The following is a 22,491-nucleotide window of genomic DNA, read 5'->3' on the forward strand; positions in this document are numbered from 1 at the left end:
AGGCTCTACAAACCAGGAGCTTCTCCCAGCGGGCACTAGGGTCTATGGACCAGGAAGGGAGGCTGAGTAGTGCTCCGATTTACAAGCGTCTGAGGGTCTTCTTAAATACACTTGTTTAGGGTCAGCGCTGCCTATGTTCCCTCCCTTTGAGCCCCGTAGTCATGGCAGCAGCGGTTACATAGTTATAACAACAATTTGCAGTTAGGCCATTTCCTCTTGCAAGCTTTGCTACAGTGCAGTTTCTTTCCCTGATAAATGATCAGTTTAGCTCCCTTTTCTTTTTCTTTAAATGCTCTCATAGCCCTGTAAAGCCCATTGAGCTGTTGGGCCAAAGGGATGAACATTCTTGAGCATATCCCGGATTGATTTCCAGATTTGAGGTCTTCTTTTTCTTCTTCTTCCATTTCCGGTGGGCTGGGTTCCTCTCGGAAGGCCAGGTATCCCTTGGCGAAATTTTTTCCAGTTGAGAAGAGGTGCTGTAAGATAGGCAAGCATACAAGGACTATACAAAATATTGCTCCTATTTTAAACCATTTCCAGGATGGGTGCCAAGAGAAAACTGTGTCAGTCAGAGTATTTATTGTCTGTTCCACTGTTTTGACTTGACCTATCTTAAATGCTGCTATATTTTGAAGCTGTATTATATGTAGAGATCTCTTAGTAATGTTAGCCTCAAGATGAGCGGTTGCATTTACCCACTCTAGCCAGGTAGAATGGTTGTGTTTGAACATAGCAGCTAGTTGTGTTGCATTAGGAATGGATAGATTGTTCCACGGAATGGTGGTAATGCAAACTCTTCCAGTAGTTTCACACTTGAGTTCTCTTTCCAAAGCTAGTGTGGTAATTATCTGTTCTATTTGTACCACGTGTGCTTCAAGCATTTGGAGCCCCATAGCATGTGTCTTAAGCAGTGCTGACTGGTCACCTAGCTGAGCCTGCTGCTCCTGAATTATCTTCAGAAGGGACTCTAAAGCATCTCCCTGTATTTGGGTAGTGCTTAGAGCCAGTGCTCCAGTCACAGCACCAGCTACCATGGCTGCTGACACTGCTGTAGCGACAATGGCTGCTGTTACTCCAAAGTCTCTTTTTTTGCACATTTTTGTGCATTTGTTTATTGGTATAGTCAAATCAGACATATTTACTGGCACATATGTGAAGGGAGTTGCCTTTACCACCATATATGCAGCCAAGAATGTTATCATTCTCTTTTCGCATTCCAGGTCCCTTATGTAACAATGGATCTCCTTTTTAGAATCTAATGGATGTGTGCATCTAGCATACAATACCTCCCCTTCGGTCCTGCATGTCCAGTTTCCTGGGTCTTCCCTTACTGGAGTTTTTACAAAATGTTTGTGGAACATTTCATATCCTGCCTGCCAAAAACAATGTATTGACTGATTATTACTTGGAGGTCTGCATCTAATATACCTATGCTCTGAGCCATTTTTACAAATAAAAGAGACAGAAAACTCATCTCGAATTGTTGACCATTGTATTTTATGTCTCGTTCATATACATGCTATATCCAAAGTCTGGAGTTGATAAATTTAGGGTATGTTTGATTCGTTAAGGTAGTAACTCTCATTTTCATAATAGAAGGAACACTCTACATGACTAATTCTCTCTAGATCCTTTTCTTGTCCCTCCCCTATTTGGACTCCTCTGTTTTGTTTGAAGGTCATCCACACTAAAGAGTCCTTTACAGCTACCTGGGAGCAATTGATATGCCCCTGGATCTTTGTTATAGTAAGACTGGGATCTATGTCATGGGCAAATGCAGTTTCCCATTCTGAGTAATCCATCCTCTCCTTAGTATTATTAACATACAGTTCTAAATATGAATGTTCTAACCCTAATAGGGTTAGATCTGGCCCTAAGAAAGGTATTTCTTGTGTGCACGTTGTTGCTACCCACGCAGTACAGTTAGGCTTTCCCCAGTAAAATTTGTGATCTCTGCTCAGGCTATATGTCTTATATTCTAAGCATTTAATTAAGGCAAATGGGGGTCTGGCCCACAGTCTACTTAATACTGTTTCAAACATTGTTTGTTTCAACTCATCACATGCTTCATAAATAGTTCCTTCCAGTGGACATCCTCTCATTGTGTAAGTTAAGGGGGTATTTTTCTTAATCTCTTTGATTTCTATACATTTCATGGATCCTGCATCAGTCAAAAGGATATACTTTGTTTTGTTTTGTTACTAGATTTAAGGGCCCTGTCAAGTTTGGTACTACACCACTGCACGTCCAATTTGTATAATTGTTGTGTGCATGACAAGTATAATTACCGCATTCTACTTTAGACCTTTTACAGTTGCTACAGAAAAATTGTTCAATTAAATCTCTCCAAGGTCCCACCAATTCCTTAGCATGGGTTAACCAAGGAATAGTATAATTTTTTACTTTTGTCTTAATGAGGAATGGAGTGCCTGTGGGCTCACATCCTGACCTTGGTATGTTTGATTCACAGGTAAAGGGTACATTATTAATATCAGGGTGTGTATAGGCTGGTGGGTTTTCTACTAAGCCTGACATTTGTTCTTCTGTTTTTACCCTGGGCAATATAATTAAGATGGTAATTGTCATTATTAATCCATAAGCTCTGAGCATAGGTAGTTCAAATCTTTCCCACAATCTCATTAAGTTACCTAATACTTTAAATTGTTTAAGTGTTTGCTTACCTTCAATTAACTTACCTTTATCTGGGTCCCATCTCTGTAATTCTTGTTTTACCTGTTGTAGATGTTCTTGTAGTCGGGCTGCTAAATCATCTTGTTGGTCCTCGGACAATCCCTCAATAGGATTTACAAGTGGTGTATTTTCTTCCTCCTTAATTGTTTAAGTATATACTGTTCATAGAGGTCTTTAGCTTGTCTTCCTTTAATGTGCATTTCTCCATTTGCTGCTGCTGTTGCCATCTCTGGAGTTCTTTAGTCCTAGCTCTGGAATATGAAATCCCTAATTCTTTCTGTAAAAAGCACAACTGACAGTGGTATCTACATTTCTTACAAACACATGAATTCTTTTGACAGGATAATTGCAATTGATATTCCATTAGTGCCTAATTGGAAATTCCCAAGTCTTGAGGTAAGACCAACACTTGTATATTTCCTTATATGCAAGAATATCCAAAGGTTCCTTTATGTGTGCATGCTTCAGAAGGAAAATCAATGGTTGTTACAATGTGTACGCTAAGGCTGCCAATCTTTGCAGTGTTCCTTGAGGTGTTAAGCAGCACACCAAAAATACTCTACGTATCACACCTTCTTCCAATTTTCCTATTCTAATCACCTTTTTCCAGTTTTTACTTTTCTTGCAAAACCAGCAACTAGTTGCCCTCGAAGCAAGCCCATACATTCCAGGTACCCATCGTTGCTCTGCTAATGGTCTAACATCCCTGTCAAATTTCCCATATTTTCCATTTGCTGTTATTATAGTCCTAGGATCTTTGGTTGTTAGAATAGCACTAGTCCATGGCCAGTGATCATACAATTTTTCACTAAATTTCCATGGGGGATTTCATATGGATCTTCTTCTAATTTATAAGCTAAACATATTTGGCTGTGGTCTATTCTTGTCCAATCTCTAACTTGTGTCTTCTGGAGCTGGAACTACCCTAACATGTCTGTGGGGCAAGCTGATAATCCCCTTTTCAGGTGTGTTGATCACTACTGCTACTTCTCCTCTCCAAAGGATGATAGTGGGCCCTTTCAAGTCTTTACTGTTTGGTAATCTATAAAAGCAAGAATATTTTTCTGCATGTAGTTTTTGTAATGCTAGCTTTTGATTAGAAGCAGTCCATTGTTGATAATAATATCTCTCCATTGGGGTGTATCCTCCTATTCCTCCCCTTCTTTTTGGTTAAGAGCTATTAGTACCAACTGTAATTGAGCCTCAATAGTCTGTACCTCGTCCATAAATTTGTCCATCGTACTTTTCAATGTTTGATTAGCTCGCTCTATCTTTCCCTGGTGTTGTGGGCAATATGGAGTACCAGTTGTATGGTTGATGTTTAAATATTTACATAGTCCCTCAACAAAAAACAGAGAAACAGTCTGCCTTACTCATCTTTCCAATGTATCTGAGTCCATCCAAGTCATGGCACCAATGATGCTGCAGGAATTTCAAGTCCATTCTTTGTCTCACAGCAATAAATAATCCCAACATGGATCATGAGGGTGGGGGAGCAAAGCAAAAGTAGGTTTTGTTGAGAAAACGATACTCCTGCTAGCCAGCATGGGGGGAATAAGTGAGGGGTCCCATAAGGCCTGGGTACAGGAAGTTTAATTAGGGAGTGATATTAATGGATTCATTTTTGAAACAGAATCGGACACCACGTGTCTGTATCTTCTCTCTTGGGAAATGGTCATGACCCCTATCCATGAAAAAATGTTACCTTATTGACCATCTGAAAAATGGGACAGTATATTCCCTCTCTGCCTATAATTTCTCTTACTGCCTCCTCACCTTCCCTCCTCCCAGACAGGATTCCATGAATACCCCTTCATTGTTTCATTTCTCATATAAGGGCCCCTCCTCTTGGGCATTTCCCAAGAGGCTACTGAGAGGCCACTTTCTACGCTGGACTCGAGGGCTTTCCTCTGGGGCTGGCCGGATACAACACATCCAGGTGAAGAATTTGACGATCCTCCTGCCAATCCCCAGGTGACCCTTGCTCTTTTTAGCCTGAGTGTCTGAGGTCCCTGCCTCCTTCTCCTCCTCCTCCTCCTCCTCCTCCTCCTCCTCTTCCTCCTGCTGCTGCTGCTGTTTGCCTGGGATGCTCTGTTTCTCTGATGCTGCCTGGGAGCAGCTCCTGACTTCTAAATCATCCTCACTGCTGTTGGTGCTCAGTGTGGTGGAGAGGGAGGTCAGAGGATCCTGGCTAAGGACTGCACAGGCAGCGGGGGTCCTTGTCAACATGGCCAGTTGGGAACTATCTATCCTGCAGGACTCACTGCTACTCATACTGGGAGTCCCATGGCAAGGATTCTGCCCCGATTGGTCTTCTGCAAGTATCAGTGGTTGGGAGCTGAGAGCACACTCATGGGCTCTGCTGTTGCAGCCTGATTGTCCCTGGACGCAATGGAGAATGGGACTGCTTTGAACACTGGGGATGACATGAGGCATGGGCTTCACTTTATTGCGGTTCTTCTGAAGTCCTGGGGACAGGCACTGCCTTGGAGCCTGGGTGGCAGGGAGCCTGCTTTATGGTCCAGCTGGAATCCCAGGTCCTCAAAAGACCTTAGAGCTTCAGGACCCTGAGGAGATACTAAAGTTTCCACTTCACTATGTCCATGTATTTCTTGCATGCTATAGCCCTGCTGTTGGGATTTCACCCAGTGTGGCACAGAAGACAAGGGGTCATCCCGTTCTTAAAGGCACAATTGAGAGCATAGGCCCCCTGGGAATTCCTGTATTTCCTGTTCCTGGGGTAGAAACAGAAACTCTTCACTTGTTTCAGGTACTTCATGTCCTGCACTGAGCCACTGGTAGCCCATGGTGTCTGCCACTATGGGCCTCACCTCCGGGTCATGGGTCAGTAACCTTTCCAACAGGTTACTAAGCTCTAGGTTTACACAGGTGAGAATTTGGTAGTGTCCGGACAGGATGTTTTCCTTGAGCTGCACAAAATCCTCCCCGTCAAAAGGTAGTGACCATGTCACCATGGTGTACAGGTCCATGCCCAGACTCCAGACATCAGCCTTGTACCCACTGAACTCCTCCTCTAAGAATTCCTCAGGGGCACAGTACTCAAATGTCCCACACAAATCTTTCAGGTTTTCTCCATCAGCCAATTTGTAGCTGAGCCCCAAATCGGTCAACTTAATATTTAGATTGGCATCTAGAAGGAGATTTTCTAACTTTAAATCTCTGTGCATGATACGCTGCTCATGGCAGTAATGCACAGCTAATAAAGTTTGGTTAAACAGCCGATGTATCTCTTCATCCTGTAGGCAGCGTTGCTCTATCATGTACCACCTAAGGTCCCCCCAATCACATACTCCATAAAAATGTAGGCTCTCTCTGTTGTGTGCCTTAGCTGTAGCAGTTTTATAATGTGAGGGTGATGCAGCCCCTTCATTATTTCTGCTTCTGCCTGCTGCTCTCTATGGGGCAGCAGGTCCGATGGAGCTCCTCAGGGCCAGCCTAGGGAGCTCGGAGGCCTAGCAGGATGATGAGCGTTGGCGGCAAAGGAACCACACCAGAGCTGGGAGATCAGTCAATGCCCAGGGCGCAGCCGGGTTCTCAACTTTATTGGGAGGGGGAAAAGCTTTTATAGACACAAAAAGGGGGCTGTCCAAGGCACAAGGGAACCGAGCCAACCAGCTGAAAGGTCAGGCAGGACACGAGGCGGGCACGCCCTCAAGGTCCTATCACATATACTGTCCCGGGGGCCATCTTGAGTTGTTGGAAACGCTGTCACTGGAATGCCGAAGTGCAGCAAACTCGAGCAAAGGCTTAGTGGCCTTGTCAAGCGAAGGCTTAGTGGCCTTGTTTCCTTTTCAATTGGAGCCCCCCACATCTCCCCCTTTGCTTTTACTTTGAGGGTAACCGTGCCTGTCTTAGGTTGTCACCACCAGGAGCTGGAAGTTGCCTGTCACTGGAGAAGCCAGGAGGGAGGGCCTGGCCATCCTGTCTTAGGTTGACCATTCCCGGGGGATCTTACCCGTCATTGGCTACCAGTACCCTATTTAGGAGATGAGGGGGTAAGTGGAGAGGTTTGGCTACTAACCCAGGGGGGTATCCTGTTGACTAACAAGGGCCTGGTACCTGACTTCCAGCTGGTCGACGTGGGTTGAATGAAGCTGTTTTCTAACAAAGGAACCTAAGGCGTTAACCACACAGGGGCCTATGAGCAGAAGTGCAATTATGGCAGTGATTGGACCAAACAACGGCAGGAGGTGGGGCAGCCACCCTCCCCACATCCCTCGCCAGCCATTGTAAGAGTCCATTAGGCGTCGCCTGTGACTTTCAAGGTTGTCTTGAAGTTGTTTAATTCGATCCTGGACAACTCCAGATTGGTTAACAAAAAAGCAGCGCTCCTCCTTGAGGAAGACACAAAGGCCTCCCTCCTTTGCCATTAGTAAATCCAATCCTCTTCTGTTTTGAAGGACTACTGAGGCCAGGGAGGAGATCAGTTCCTGTAAGACTCTAAGCAATTGGGTTATTTCTCACAGGTCCCCAACAACCTGAGAATGTAATCGGTTGTTGAGATAAAAGGCGGAGATCCCAGCCACACCAGTACCCATCCCAGTGGAAACACCCAACCCCACAAGCAAAGGGATAAGGGCCAGCGCCCGGGCTATCCGGGCTTTTCTGGTGAGGGAAATCGTAAGGGGCTCAGTAGCCAAGGCAATTTCAACCTGTGGAGAAGCAACAAGACAGGGGAACAGATTTGATCGCCTCTCATGGTACGGGTTAATAGATGCTGGCATAGGAAGGAAGCATTTCCGAGTGCACAGTAAGACTGATTAGGCAGTAGAGTTGCATTATCTATTTTTTTATGTTTTTTTTTTTTTTTTGACAGGCAGAGTGGACAGTGAGAGAGAGAGACAGAGAGAAAGGTCTTCCTTTACCTTTGGCTCACCCTCCAATGGCCGCTGCGGCGGTGTGCTGTGGCCGGTGCATTGCGCCGATCCAAAGCCAGGAGCTGGGTGCTTATCCTGGTCTCACATTGGGTGTAGGGCCCAAGGACTTGGGCCATCCTCCACTGCACTCACGGGCACAGCAGAGAGCTGGACTGGAAGAGGAGCAACCAGGACAGAATCTGGTGCCCCAACCAGGATTAGAACCCGGTGTGCCAGCGCCACAGGCGGAGGATTAGCCTATTGAGCCGTGGCACCGGCTGTATTATCTTTTTTTTTTTTTTGACAGGCAGAGTGGATAGTGAGAGAGAGAGAGACAGAGAGAAAGGTCTTCCTTTACCTTTGGTTCACCCTCCAATGGCCGCTGCGACTGGCCACCGCGGCCGGCGCACCGTGCTGATTCAAAGGCAGAAGCCAGGTGCTTCTCCTGGTCTCTCATGGGGTTCAGGGCCCAAGGACTTGAGCCATCCTCCACTGCCTTCCTGGGCCATAGCAGAGAGCTGGCCTGGAAGAGGGGCAACCGGGAAAGAATCCGGCACCCCGACCGGGACTAGAACCCGGTGTGCCGGCGCCCCAGGTAGAGGATTAGCCTATTGAGCCGCGGCGCTGGCCTAAAGTCCCTGGCTTCTGCTTCAGCCCCTGGCTTCTGTCCCAGTCCCGGCCTTTGTAGCCACCTACAAAGAGGGGCACGGGACAGAGAGCTAGCCTTTAACTCCGTGCCAATGAGCATAATAGGGGGTCTCCTTTGGTGAGGTATGCATAGCCAACAGCCTTGCCAGACAGGTAACTTGGAGGTGTTAAGCAGCTGGTAAGTAAGGTTAAGCGTCTCTAGTCAGGTCAAAAAGGGCTATATGGGCTATTTTCCTTTGCCACATTACTGATTAGCTGGGATGTATTTTTGCTTATTGAAGCACTTCCTCAATGGGGGAGGAAGTAGGAGCAGGGATCCATACCTTTATTATTCTAACGAGGCCCTATGGATCTCTTCCTTTCCCGCCCACTCGAATTCCTGCATCCTCTCCTGAGAGCCATTTAGGATCATCGGAATTTCTTATCTTATAGTTTGCTGGGTTGCAAGCTCCTCTTTTACAGGAGCTCCCCTTTGGGCAGAGTAGCTCCAAAGGACTCTTAAGCGACCCTGTGTGTGAATGTGGGCAGCTCCAGTAGGGGCAATACCTTCCTGGCTATTCACATAGTCTCCCTTTTGTAATGTTTTCCAGCATATGTATTTATGGTTAGTTGCATAAGTTTTTCCCAGTCTGCACAGGACCCCCACCTGGTGGTGGGTTGGCAGGCGTCAAAGTAAAGCTCAGCTTCCTTTGAAGTACATTTGGAAGTGTTGAGGACTCCTGGAGGATCGATCCCGATAGCCAAGATCCGAAATTCCCATTGTCCCCCGCCGGATGACGTCTCACCAGGCGACAGTTCCAATAGCAGGGTTGGGAGGACCGCCCCTGCAACAGGTAGCCACAGGTGTCTCATCATTCCTGTGAAAAAGAGAGAGAGAGACAAGGCCTCAAGAGGGCTGGGCTCTTGGATTAAGGTCATTAATAAGGTCAGTGGGGGGGAAGGTGTTTGAGGTCTCTGGCAGGGACCCATATGGGCTTGTCTTCATTTTGGGGGAAGACACATCCAAAGCCTCTGCCTGCCATTAAGAGGGGATCAGGGCCCCTCCAGGCCCCCGTGAGGGGGTCTCTCCGTCAGACCTTGGACCTTAACAGTGGAGTACTTAAGAGTAGTTGTCCAGTGTCACTGGAAAGGAGTGAGGTTGTCAGTCTTTGAAAAATTTAAAATATTTAAGGTGCATAATGCCATGTTTAGCTGGTCATGAGGGGGTGTTGCTCCCCCTTTTTGTTTTAAAAGTTGGGCCTTTAATGTTTTGTTTTGTCTTTCAATGATTGCCTGGCCTGTAGGGTTATAGGGGATACCAGTGATATGTTTAATTTCCCAACACTTTAGAAAAGTAGCAAATGAGGTGCTGGTAAAACAAGGTCCATTATCAGTTTTAATTTGTTTAGGAATGCCAAGAAACGCAAAGCATTGTAATAGATGATTGTTAGCGTGTTTAGCCTTTTCGCCTTTGTAGGCTGTAGCCTAGCAGGCGTGAGAAAAGGTGTCAACAGTTACAAAAATATACTTAAGCTTTCCATAAGAAGTGAAATGGGTGACATCAGTTTGCCAGGTGGTTGGGCGCCAGTCTACGAGGGTTGACCCCGGGCCCCTGTAAGGGAGGTAGCTGTAAGGATGGTGAGCAGGACTTACAAGTTGACGATTTTCTTTAATTCTTTAATTGGGTCATGGGGGTATCGATGTTGTAACCCCCTCCACTTGACGTAAGGTCATGAAAGGAGATAGCCTCATCTTGTGTAAGGTAGCACTGGGATGAGGACGCTAATGAATCTGCAATGGCATTACCTTGAGACAAAATATCCGGGAGGTGGACAAGGCTTAGTCCTTGACTTTAGAAAGTTTCTGGTTTGAATCCTTAAAGGAGTGATAGGGTTATCATCAAGTTTAATGTGTGAACAAGGGAGGTTGGGGAGTGGATTGGCCACGTAAAGACTGTCAGTAAACAGGTTAAAGGGTCCCTGTATTGTTTTCAAGACCAGGACAACGGCATAAAGTTCCTTGAATTGGGCCGACACTTGAACATAATGAACTACTTTTTTTGGCACTTCCTGTCCCTGCATATGGGGCGGAAAGACAGCAATTGCTGCTCCTATTTTTCCCCTGTCAGTGAACACAGTGTGAAAGGATGGGTCAGCTTCAGCCAAAAATAATTTGGGTAGTATCCAGTCAAGTTTGGAGAAGGAGTTCATCCATTTATAGGGGCCACAGTGGCAATCAGTCTTCCCCGGAAAGCCTTCTAGAGCAATTGCAATGCGGGTATTGTTTCGTTGTAACCACTCGAAATCAGTGGACCAAAACGGTACAACAAGGGTATGTGGCTGATGACGATCAGACAGGTCCCTACCCTTTATGATGCAGTCAGCGAGGTGGTCTAGGGCAGCACAGATCTGGGGGGCCCCTCCCACGGACAGATGAACCCAGTGGATGGGCTCTCCATCTTGAGCCAAAAGGCTGGTGATGAGGGATTTTCTGCTGAAGATATAGAAGATTAGGTGCGTGGAAGCGTCATAACGCCTCAGGCAGGAACAATCTATATAGCCTGTTGGAGCTTAAGGAGAATGTGTTGGTGTGTTTTTTCTAAAGTAATAGTCTTATACAAGGTACCTCCCTTAAGGAGGTCAAACAGGGGAGTAAGCTCCTTGGTTCGAATAGGGATCCAAGGTCTCATCCAGTTAATTTCCTCAAGGAGTTTTTTTTTAACTGAGATAAAGAATAGGTTTGTTGGATCTGAAGCTGTGGTCAAGTGGGGGAGACCGTATCTAGTTCTCTTTTTTTTTTTTTTGACAGGCAGAGTGGACAGTGAGAGAGAGAGACAGAGAGAAAGGTCTTCCTTTGCCATTGGTTCACCTTCCAATGGCCGCCACAGCCGGCGCACTGCGGCTGGCGCACTACGCTGATCCAATGGCAGGAGCCAGGTACTTATCCTGGTCTCCCATCGGGTGCAGGGCCCAAGTACTTGGGCCATCCTCCACTGCACTCCCTGGCCATAGCAGAGAGCTGGCCTGGAAGAGGGACAACCGGGACAGAATCCGGCGCCCCGACCAGGACTAGAACCCAGTGTGCCGGCGCCACAAGGCAGAGGATTAGCCTATTGAGCCGCGGCGCTGGCCATATCTAGTTCTAAGACAGCCCCAAGAACCTTAAAGGGGGGTATCTTTTGAACCTTTTCAGGGGCAATCTGGAACCCATGTTTAGTTAGCAATTGTAAACAGGAGTATCTGGGGACCTGGGAAGATCCAATCTGTATCTGGGGACGAAGAGGGACTGCTGCAGAGTTCTCGTCCCATCCGTAAGGTCTTTGGTCTCCTTCAAACTCCCGGAGGTTTGCCCTCTGAGCAGTTGATACCTTCTGTAATACGACCATCTAAATCTGTCCATGGAAATTCTGTACGGGCCTGTGTTTGTCCCCCCCCGCCCCGCCCCGGTGCTGCGCAGTCTCCTCCCTGCCCCGGTTCCGCCCCTTGGGCCAGTTCCTCATGGTGCCTCGCCTTGGCCCAGCGCCTAGTAGCCGACTTAGAACTGGTGCGGACCAGGGGATTCCAACTGTTTAATTAAAACAAAGCATAGCGAGGGCCGGTGGCGGGTGTTGTTGCAATGTGATTTCTGCCCAGTGCTCTGAGTGTGATAGTAAAGAAATTCAGTGAAGTGTGGAGAAGCCAGCGGGAGCCCTGAGGGCCAGCTGCGGCATCCGGTGAGCTCTTGCTGGCCCTCAAAAATCCGGGGAAGAGGGTGTAAATCTCTCGCCAGGCCATGCCCATATCCGCAGCAGGTCTCCAAGGTGAACAGCCGTCTGGCATGTTGGAACAATGTAAATGTTAAAAAGGACAATTACAATTGGGTTAATTTCTGTAAAGGAAAGACTCCATGTCTATCACCAGGCTCTGTTGGCTAGTCTCAAAGTGGCAGCATGCAAGATTGGCACAAAATTCGAATTTGGCCTTAGAGACTGGCGTGACTGGGTAACTCTCCTCCTGCTTGCCTTATCTCAGAATTTGAACTTCACCTTAGAACCAGGTCTGGTCCAAAGTCTACCTCTCCCTGTCTTATCAATGAAACAAATCGTGTCTCCCACCCTTCTGATGGCTCTTCTGTTTTATCTCGTGCAAGCCAGAAGATATTGCTTTGTAACTTGCTGAACTTATTTTGCAGTTTGTTTTAACAAATTTCTGGGTGGTCAGTACTCAGTGAAACAGTAAGGTAATTAGCACTTGTTTTAGATAAATACAATTTTAATTTTAATTAAATTCAGATACAGATATATAATATCAGCATCTTAAGTCATTTAGGTATAACTGCTAATTTAAATTGGGTAAAGACAAATGAGATAAGTGTCCAAATGTAAACTTTGGTACTTTCAACACCTTATGTTCTATAGAAAAACTATTTGAATTTGCTAACATGTTTTCATAGATTGTCCATATTTTAAAAATAGTTCAACATCACTTAAAAGTAATTAATGCTGAAATTTGATATGTTACCTTGTTTAAAAATGTCTTGATTTAAAGATTTTTAATAGGTTATTTCAAAATGTAAAGCAAGAAAATTGACAGATGAAAAACATTACAAGTATAAAAATAAAATGTTTCAAGTAAGTTAAAGAGGGTGTGTAAAAGTCACAAAAAGTTACAAGAAAAAAATTTTTGGACACGAAACTATTACTGATTTTCTGTTTGAGCAAAAAGTTAATCTGTTGTGTTCTCTTGATGTCTCTGTTAAATTCTAATTGTTTAAAAACAACTGAGTTTTTAGTAAGAACTATGGGTTATTTAAATATGTGCTTATTTTCAAACCTTTAAATAATCACCTTGTAACAGTGATCAAATTTGGCCTGTATTATGTCATGATATAAAATAGTATTGATACATATCTGAAAATTATAAAGTCTGGTAATCTAGCGTTACTAAACATAATGGTCATCTTGGTGAAGGGGCCCCAGAGTCCTAAAAGAGTTAAGTGTGCCTTGTAAAATCCTACAGGTGCTTTCAAAAATGCTATGTAAAGTAAATAAGTGTCTCTTCTTGGTTAACAGGTTTGTAATTTTAAATATGACAACGTAAGGTCTTTTGTCATCCACAGTTTTGTATATCAGATTTACTGCTCATAAAACTAAAGCGTTGTTGGTTCTGTGTTTAACTGTCCTCCTATAGGTTGCAATGGACTTTTTCCAGCTATATCTATTGTATTCAGTACTTTGGGATGACTCTCTAAACTGATAAAGCCAATAATGTATTGCAGGTACCAACTGGAAAAAAGTATAGTTAACTGAGGTTACTAAGATCAGAAAGTAATTCAAATCAATTGGTGATTTATAAAAAAGGTTATAGATTCTAACTACTATCACTGAAACTGCTTTATTGTTCTGATGTATGTGACCCTGTAGTTTGCTGTGAAACTAAATGCATCTAACTAATCAACTCCTCTGTATCATTTATGTATGTTTTTCTAATGTCTCTGCGGGTCTAAATGTTCTGTATACAAGAAAGTTATTTCAAGTGTTACATATTGCTGTAGAGCTTGATTATATTGTAATCTGTAACAGAATGTTTCCCGTAAATTTAAAAGGCTAAAGTTGATCGAAAATTCGTGTAACCTAAACCTTTGTAAACTTGTTAAAAGAAAAAAAAACTGAAAATATTTTATATACTTGTGCATAAATTTGCTGGTTAAACAAGCTACAGCATGTTGGGTATTTAAGAGATGTTTCCGAGTACATGTATTCTTAAAATTTGTGAAGGACATTGGGCCTTCTGGTAGGTGTTTTCCTAAGTTGTTGTCTAATAATTGAATCTGCTTGCTATGTTTTCATTTGATATTACTCTTAAAATGTTTGTGTATGAAAGAACTGCGCTGCCTTTTTGACCCTATTGCCATGTATGATTATTCCTTGTGAGATTACTTAATTACTTGGATTAAAGACTAGTGTAGAAAATTAAAGCCACTGCCAGGCAACACCACACAGAGTAACGTATCTGTTTTGCCTCTGGTGGTGCAAGGTTTTCTAAGCATGGCTGGTAACTGGTAAGATTTTGTAGTGACAGTCTGGCAATATCCTTGCATAGCTATTTGGGTAAGGACATAAGTCAGTTCTGTTAAAGGTCAACCATGTTCAGAAATCAGAGTAGCTCAACCCAGCTAAATATTTATAAGAAACATGCCTATAACTCTGGACTTCTAGTCTAGACAACACAAATTAGAGGTGGGACTGAGCACTCCTTTGACTTGCATTCTCTGGTCTACTTTAACAAGAACCAGGAGGAAAAGAAAACTGGACATCAGAAGCAATGTGAAGATGGATGGCAGGCCTATTACAGGCAGCTGTGTACAGTGATCTGCCCTCAGGGAGACCCAGTAGGCCAGGCCACTGCAGTGGCTTTTAATGTGGTAAGCCTGGGCTTCAGCAGAAGTCAGCTTATAAAGAGCCCTGGCAGCTCTGCCAGCCAGGAGTTGGATCACTGGAAATGGACCTGCCCAGGAATCGAAGGACTTCAGGTCAGAGCCACAGATCTTATTGGCTCTAAGCTGAAAATCCCTTCACTTGGCTCAGCCTTCAAAGTGACCGCCACTGTTGAGAGAATGGCCAAGTAGGGTCAGTAACATTGCAGACAGAGCTTTAAATTTGCTGTTGGAGATGCCACCTACCTTTACCTGGCTAGCTCTCCTCCCAGGCCAGGTAAGTAATGAAAGTCAACAGGGTGCCTTCCCCAAGGAGGTTCACACCTCCCTTAAAATGTACCCTTTGTAAAAAGATAGATAGGTCTAGTGTTGCTGTTGATTTCTCAACAATGTTGCAGTGGATTTGTTTCTGAGAGGAGCAGGGTGGTGGGGGCAAGAGGCGTGGAGTCACCACGCAGACCCCGGGAGTCGGGTGAAAGCAGGCTTGAGGCGAGCAGCCGGCAGACTAGTTTATTTCAGTTGGTACAACATCTTATATAGCCAAGACCAGCCAGTCTGGTCAAGGGGTGGTCTATGCCCCAACCAATCACAGCCTGTTGCCAGGCAGTTTCCAAAGCCATCCCTGAGTAACTGACGCTCGCTTGCCAGTGGCCACCTTAGCATGACCTTCTCATTCCACCACATTTCCCCCTTTTCGTTTATTTTTGAGCAATGGGATGCATGACTCTTGGTCATACCATTGTTGACCCCGTTTCCATGTGGTCTTAGGTTGTCCCCCAGGGGATCTTACCCGTCATTGACTAACCAGTGCTCAAATCGAGAGATCACAGGATTGCTTGCTCAGGTAGGAATGAGGAATAATGGTTATCAGGAATAGCATGACCACACACAGGCTGTGGGCCATTTGAGTGGCTGACCAAAGCTAGTGGGGTACAAAACAGTAACAGATGTGGCTATGGGCAGTTTCTCAGGGTAGGATGATAGGGCAGGTGCGTCTGCTAAAAAGGCGGATTCTCAGTCTTGTTCAGCTGGTTCTTGTTGGCTGTCAGTTGCAGGCTTGATGTTTCTGGCTGGTACCCAAATAGGCTGTTCTGCATTCTCTGGAAAGACACAAGCATATCCTCGACCTTTGGTTAGCAGAGGGTGTGGTCCTTTCCATTCTCCTGTCAGGGGGTCTTTCCACCTAACCATAGGGGCTGGGGTCTGGGATGGAAAGGATCCCCAATGTTTATAAGCTGGGCTGATCCCTTGGGAATCAAAAGTAAGAAAATTGATAGTGAAAAGGACCTCAGTCAAAGCAAGCTATGGGTCTGAGGGCATATGATTATTTTTTTGTCTTTGTAAGAGATCTTTAATCGTCCTATGAGTTCTTTCAGTAATTGCCTGTCCCTGTGGGTTGTATGGGATACCTGCGGCAGACTGTATGTTCCAAGATTTCAGGAAGGAATTAAATTCCTGTGATGTATACGCTGGCCCGTTATCAGTCTTTATGGTCCAGGGGACACCAAGGACCAGCATGGCTGATTTCACCACCTTTATCACATTACTAGCCTTTTCTCCGGATTGGGCTGTTGCAAATACAGCCTTTGAACAAGTATCTACCACCACATGGACAAACTTAAGTTTACCAAAGGAATTGATGTGGGTGACGTCCACTTGCCATAGTTTATTAGGAGCAAGGCTTCGCGGGTTCACTCCTGCTTGTTGCAGTGGGCCTAATGGGGCGAGGGGTGCACAATTCTTGCAAGTGTGCACTAGGTATTTGCATTGGCTCATTGTTAGCTCTGGGAAAAGCAATTTTATGTTGCTTGCTGACATATGAAATTTTTGGTGTAAAACACGGGCTTGTTCTAAGTGTCCAATGGAAGCCGTGTTGCAGGAGATAAGACGATCAACCTTTCTGTTGCCTTGGAAAATAAAGCCAGGTAACCCAGTATGTGATCTTACATGTGAGATATACCATGGGTATTTTCTGTTCTCAATTAGCTCTTTAAGTGTTGTGAACATCTGGTCAATTGGCTTTCTGGTCGGATTAAAGACTGCAAAAGGGATCGTCTTTGCTACCTGTACTGAGTATTTGCTGTCCGAAAATATATTTACCAGTCCATCTTGGCTAAGGAGTAGAACCTTGACTATTGCTTTTATTTCTCCCAACTGTGCTGATCCCCCATGGGGTTCTACATGGATCTTAACTTTTTCTGTTAAAGATTTGATCACTATTCCAAAGAGTGACTTGTTGGCATCCATAAACGCACATGGTGCCATGGGTATAGGTTGATTAGCAGGGAAAGCATGTTTTGGATAGTCTGTTTCTAAGGTTTCTAGTGTCTGGAGTAGCCTATCTGCTGGCAGGTGATCGTCAATCTGTCCTGGAAAATTTATCGTTAAAGTTTGAAAGAGCGTGCTATTCTGCATCAGTGTCGACAGTTCTAATTGTGATAGTGGTAGGACCACTGTGTCTGGCTCTGTGTTAAATATCTTATTGGTATAATATCTTAATTTAAGTCCCATCATAAGGATGGCATCTACTTTGTTTGCTATTTTAGGACAATCGCTCCAGGCTATGTGCACCCAAAAAAGTGGTCCGTGTTGTTGCCAAATAACTCCTAAGGGGGCCTTGAGGGTAGCTATCGTTATGGCAAATAGAGGCACCTGAGGGTCATATCTAAAGGTTTTTAAATTTGACAACTGGGTGTTAATCTTTTCTATAGTGGATTTGGCTGCAGGTGTCAATGTGATTTTTGAGGAAGGGCTGTTTCCCTTAGTCAGTAAATCGTATATAAGTTCTGCAGGTGTTAGGGGAAGGAAGGGCTTCAGCCAATTGATTTGGCCACATAGTTGCTGAAGTTCATTAAGTGAGTATTTATGCTTGACTTTTAGGTTTGGGCCCATTGGAGATATATGGGAGGAGATTTGATAACCCAAGAATTGAAAGGGAGGAAAATGTTGTACTTTTTCTGTGGCAATAGACAAACCCAGGAATTGTAAATTTCTTACTGTCTCACTTAGTCAGGTATTCAGAATTGCTGCATTCTTGTGAGCAAGTAAGATATCATCCACATAATGTATGACCAAGCACTGATCTTTAAGTGTGCTGGTCGCATGAGAAACGTATCTTTGGCAAATGGCAGGGCTATTTTTCATGCCTTGTGGGAATACTGTCCACTGGAATCTTTTTTGCAGGGAGCTGGAAATTGGGCTCCCATACTGTAAAGGCAAAGTAAGCCTTATCCTGCTCTAATGGGAATGGAAAAGAAGCAATCTTTGATATCAATGGTAACTATGTGATATCCATTAGGAATGGCCCCTGGATGGGGAATGCCAGCCTGGAATGTTCCCATCTTTTTTATATTTTTGTTAATAGCTTCTGAAATCCTGTAGAAGCCTATATTTTCCCTGTTTCTTTGGTATCACAAAAATGGGCATGTTATGAGGGCTAGTGGAGGGTTCTATGTGTCCCTTTTCCAATTGTTCCTGTACCAGTTCTTTAAGGATGTTAAGTTGGGTTGTATTATTGGCCACTGTTCTACCCAGATGTTTTCTGTTTTTTCCCATTCAATGGGGATTGGGCGTGGCTTTTGTATGAGGTGAGCAGTGGCCCCTAGAATTGGGGGTGAATCTTACTTGTAGGTTCTCCATTAAAGCTGCTGGCTTGTGGAGATTTGTGATCCATAGTGAGGGCCGCTTGCATTTGTGAGAGTACATCTCTCCCCCATAAGGTCATGAAAACTTCAGCAATTAGTGGAAAGATGGTTCCTGTATCTCCATTGTCATCTAAATATAGAGTCAATTTCGGCCTCAGATTGAAGATGGGCATCGACCAGTTAATGGTAGTAGGACTCCCTCTTACTTGCTGGGCTGAGGGCCGCCCCACTGGGAGTTTAAAGGTTTGGTCTTGTAATCTTTTGCCCAGTGAAAGCCTTTTTTACATAGTTAGGTCATTTATGGCTTTTGGAGTCCAGGGCCTGAATTTTGTGTCGGCTCTGACATTAACAGCAAATGTGCAGGTGGGATGGGGTCTAGAAGCTGCCCTAAGAGCGTGGGGTGTCCGAGTACTGCCACAAATGTGGGGATCCTCACTGGGTGCAGATGGGATGACCTTGCATGAGTTACTGTCTAGAGGCCCTTTAAGTTCATCCCACAGGTATGTGGGGGGTGGCTGACTAGGCATTGCTACATTCTTTGCTACCTTATTTTCACAGTAGGAGCTCTCTCTCCCTAAGTCATCAACTGTTGTCTGTGAGGCAGAGGCCTGGAGTGTCAGGCTCTTACCACTCACAGATTCACTATGTTTGATCATCTGCGCAGGATTCTGGGGGGGGGGTATCTTTCCCATGTCTGAGCACTTAAGAGCCCCATGGCACGCCAGCTCTAGCCAAAGGAAAGACACGTACAGCACTGCTGCCATAACAAAGCAAATTCCTAGCACCTCAGCTGTTGATGGCATTTTGTAGGCGTTTTCCCTACGTTAGACAAACAGATAGTGGTGTATCACATCGTAAGTATGTTCTGTGCTTAGTGGGGGACTTCCTTGATTCATTAGGTCAAGGCCGTATGGCCACACGGTGTCTCTGGAGCGTCACCTCTCTCGAGTGAGGGAAGATGACTTGGTTCCGAATTCTGGGATGATCAGTCCCTTATGTGAATTTGCCGGGCGAACCGAAAGTAAAAGGAGGAGCCGAGAAGCGACGTACGCTTCTGGGCGGTGTGTGCCTAACCTGGGGTCACTTAGACCGAGGACAAGGACAAGGAAAGGGGCGTAGGAGGGGGTTCTGTGCTCACCCTCACAGAACCGAACAGCACACAAAACACCGAGGGGCCTACTTGCCGAAATCCAGGGGGGACCTCGCCGAGTCCGACATGCTGTCTTTCTCTCAGTCAAGTTGGCGTGCCATATGTTGCTGTTGATTTCTCAACAATGTTGCAGTGGATTCCTTTCTGAGAGGAGCAGCGTGGTGGGGGCAAGAGGCGCGGAGTCACCACACAGACCCCGGGGGGAGTCGGGTGAAAGCAGGCTTGAGGTGAGCAGCCGGCAGACTCGTTTATTTCACTTGGTACAACATCTTATATAGCCAAGACCAGCCAGTCTGGTCAACGGCGGTCTATGCCCCAACCAATCACAGCCTGTTGCCAGGAAGTTTCCAAAGCCATCCAATCACAGCCTGTTGCCAGGCAGTTTCAAATCCATCCAATCACAGCCTGTTGCCAGGAAGTTTCCAAAGCCATTCCTGAGTAACTGACGCTCGCTTGCCAGTGGCCACCTTGGCATGGCCTTCTCATTCCACCACAGTCTAGGTCCCTTAACTTACAAGGCCTAAAGCCACCAGGTTATTATCTAGCCCCTTTTATCAGATTCTCTTTGCCTCTCAGTCGGAAAACTTATTTGTAACTTGGATAACACTTTTCTTGACTCCTCCAATAGCAACTCTGTCCTTTGTTCTGGACCCTGTCTGGCCCACTCCTTGGCCTCATTCCTTTGTAATTTTGTTGCTTATTAAAGTCAGTGTTTTACATACATTCTGTACATATTCTGTGGGGGCAGCAGTAGTATCTTTTAAACAGTAGTACCGTAAGTAGTGTACTTCAAAGTGTAAATTACCTTGTTTAAAACTGTGACTTTAACATCTGTGTAATTAGTGCATATGGTTTCTACTCTCCATTATCAAGGTAATTCATTATTAGGTAAATTTGGATAGTAGGGAGTATAGTTATGTGAGCAGTGTTTCCTATTAAATATCAACTACTGTCTCAGTTACACATAGCAACAGCAGCTGCGCCTTGTTCAGGAAAAGTAAATGCACAAAGTTAAAAAGTTAAAGACCTGCTGCAAATAACTAGTCATTATTCTGTGTATAAAAGTAGAGCAGAAATCAAACGCTGAGGATTTCTGTAAATTCTTTGTTCTATGTAGTAGATTGCCGTTTATACTCCCAACATGTGTGTACTGATAATCCTCTCCCACACTAATGAGTGACTTTTCTCCCGGTTTTGCCTGGAATCTGCTTTATTCTCACCCTGTCTCTATACTACAGTGTCTGTTTAAGTGTTTACAGCTGGTGATGGAGCGAACCAAGGCCTTCCGCAACCAGGCGGTCAACCAAGTGCTACTACAGGAATGTGCTCAGCTCCCCACCCAGGAAACAGTGGCTTAAAACATCGCCCCATGGCGGTAAAGAGTGCCTCTTTGCTCCACGTCAGCAGAGGATGGGTCGTCATCCCTCTGCACCTCTTGGACTTCTGGGACTGATGTGGTAGGCTGTGTGCCACTGTGGGAAAGAATGCTGCTTTTACGCAGATCACTCGGGCCTAATAAAAGATAACATGGCTGGCTAAGGTCAGGGAGGGGCTGGAAAAACGAAAAAGAATGGGAGGCCTCTCAGGAGTGGTTTGAGTCTTGGTTCAGTTCTTCTCCGTGGCAAGCCACCCTACTATCAGGACTCATAGGGCCCCTTGTTCTCCTGATTTTAATTTTAACCTTTGGCCCTTGCATTGTTCACAAACTTGTACAGTTTATGAAACAGAGATTGGGCACCACACCATTCAATTAATGGTCCAATGGTCCCAATATAAACCCTTAAATGTTTGTAAAACCAATAAAATGTCAATCCAAACCCATGATTGGGTTTTTCAAACATGTACAAAAACAAGGGGGGGATGGAGAGCCAAAGTGACTCCATTTTAAAACAGTAAAGAAAGCAGCCTCCGTTTCCTATAGCAGACCCGAGTCTTTGTAAAAGCAGGCATTCAGGCATTCCGGAGATATCAAAGCTTACCAGGGACAGCTAGCTCGGTAGACCAAGGACAGCACAGTAGAGATTGCTAAACAAAGTAACTCCCTGTACCCAAAGCTCCTGTGCTGTAAGCTCCCACTGTAACTCCCTCTGCCCAAAGCTTCCATGCTGTATGTAACTCTTTTCCTGCTGATGCAGCCCTTTTTTCCTTTAAAAACTCTCCCAAACAAAGACTGGGGCCTCACTCCTTCCTCCTCTGCGTGGGTTGGTTGGATGGCATCCCTGTCGTGGCTTGTACTCCTGAATAAACCTTGCTTGTGCAGTTCAGTGTGATTGACTCTCTGGGTCTCTGCGGGGATCTAACTATCTGGGCACAACACCCCCACCCCTGCAATCTGACACTAGGAACACTTACAGTCACCCAAGTTAACAACAAAAACTGTGAAACAAAAATCAAGAAGACACAGTATGCTAATATTTCTAACAGATAATGCTAATGATATGAACTACAATATACTAATCACTAAAACCAATTGTATCCAAATTAAGAATTAAAAGTTAGAAAACACACAGAATGCAAAAAATGGTAAAGTGAAACAACAAATATCTTAACTATGGTAACAATTCTAATCAGTAAGTCTTAAAATGATCTTATCTAAATCAAAGGATGAAAAATGAGAAAAAAATCAAAAACATGGGGGAGACACACCAAGAATGATAAATGAAAACAGCATAAAATACATTTAGCTAGTAACAATAAAAACAAAAAAGAAAATAAAAAACATTTAAAAAAAATAAATACACAAGTATACAAAGTAGAAATAGGCAGCGGAGAGAAATTGAGAAAATAGAAAAATAATAAAACAAGTAGAAAAAAAAGAGAAAAAAACCAATGTAGTAAAAAGAACAAAGAGATCAGACAGACAAAACAGCGTTACAAACGAAAAGACGAGAAAACCAGTAATGTCATCCAAGTCCTTCAGGCTGCCTCCACAGAGCTTCCTGGGCCAACTGAACAAGAACTGAGGCCAAGCCAGGGAACTGTTAAGGCAGTCGGAATGACATAACAATGGCCCCCCTGATGTCAGAGCAAGATACAAACCAATCACAGCTGGGGATACACCATGGTGGTTTTCTCAAGAAACTTTCTA

General features: G+C 44.7%; 1 long non-coding RNA gene across 2 annotated transcripts in view; it reads left to right on the plus strand.

Moving 5' to 3' along the window:
* The window catches only part of LOC127488597 (uncharacterized), a 115,970-nt gene that overhangs the window by 76,980 nt on the left and 16,499 nt on the right, over positions 1-22,491 (plus strand). Inside the window, exon 5 of one of the 2 annotated variants that reach the window (XR_011384787.1) lies at positions 20,642-21,670. The exons of the other annotated variant lie outside the window; for it this stretch is intronic. This is a non-coding gene — a long non-coding RNA (uncharacterized lncRNA). Of the gene's footprint in view, positions 1-20,641; positions 21,671-22,491 lie in introns of those variants that run through there. 2 annotated transcript variants of the gene reach the window in all.

This window comes from Oryctolagus cuniculus, chromosome 19 (genome assembly GCF_964237555.1).
Source record: "Oryctolagus cuniculus chromosome 19, mOryCun1.1, whole genome shotgun sequence".
Classification (NCBI taxonomy): Eukaryota; Metazoa; Chordata; class Mammalia; order Lagomorpha; family Leporidae; genus Oryctolagus; species Oryctolagus cuniculus.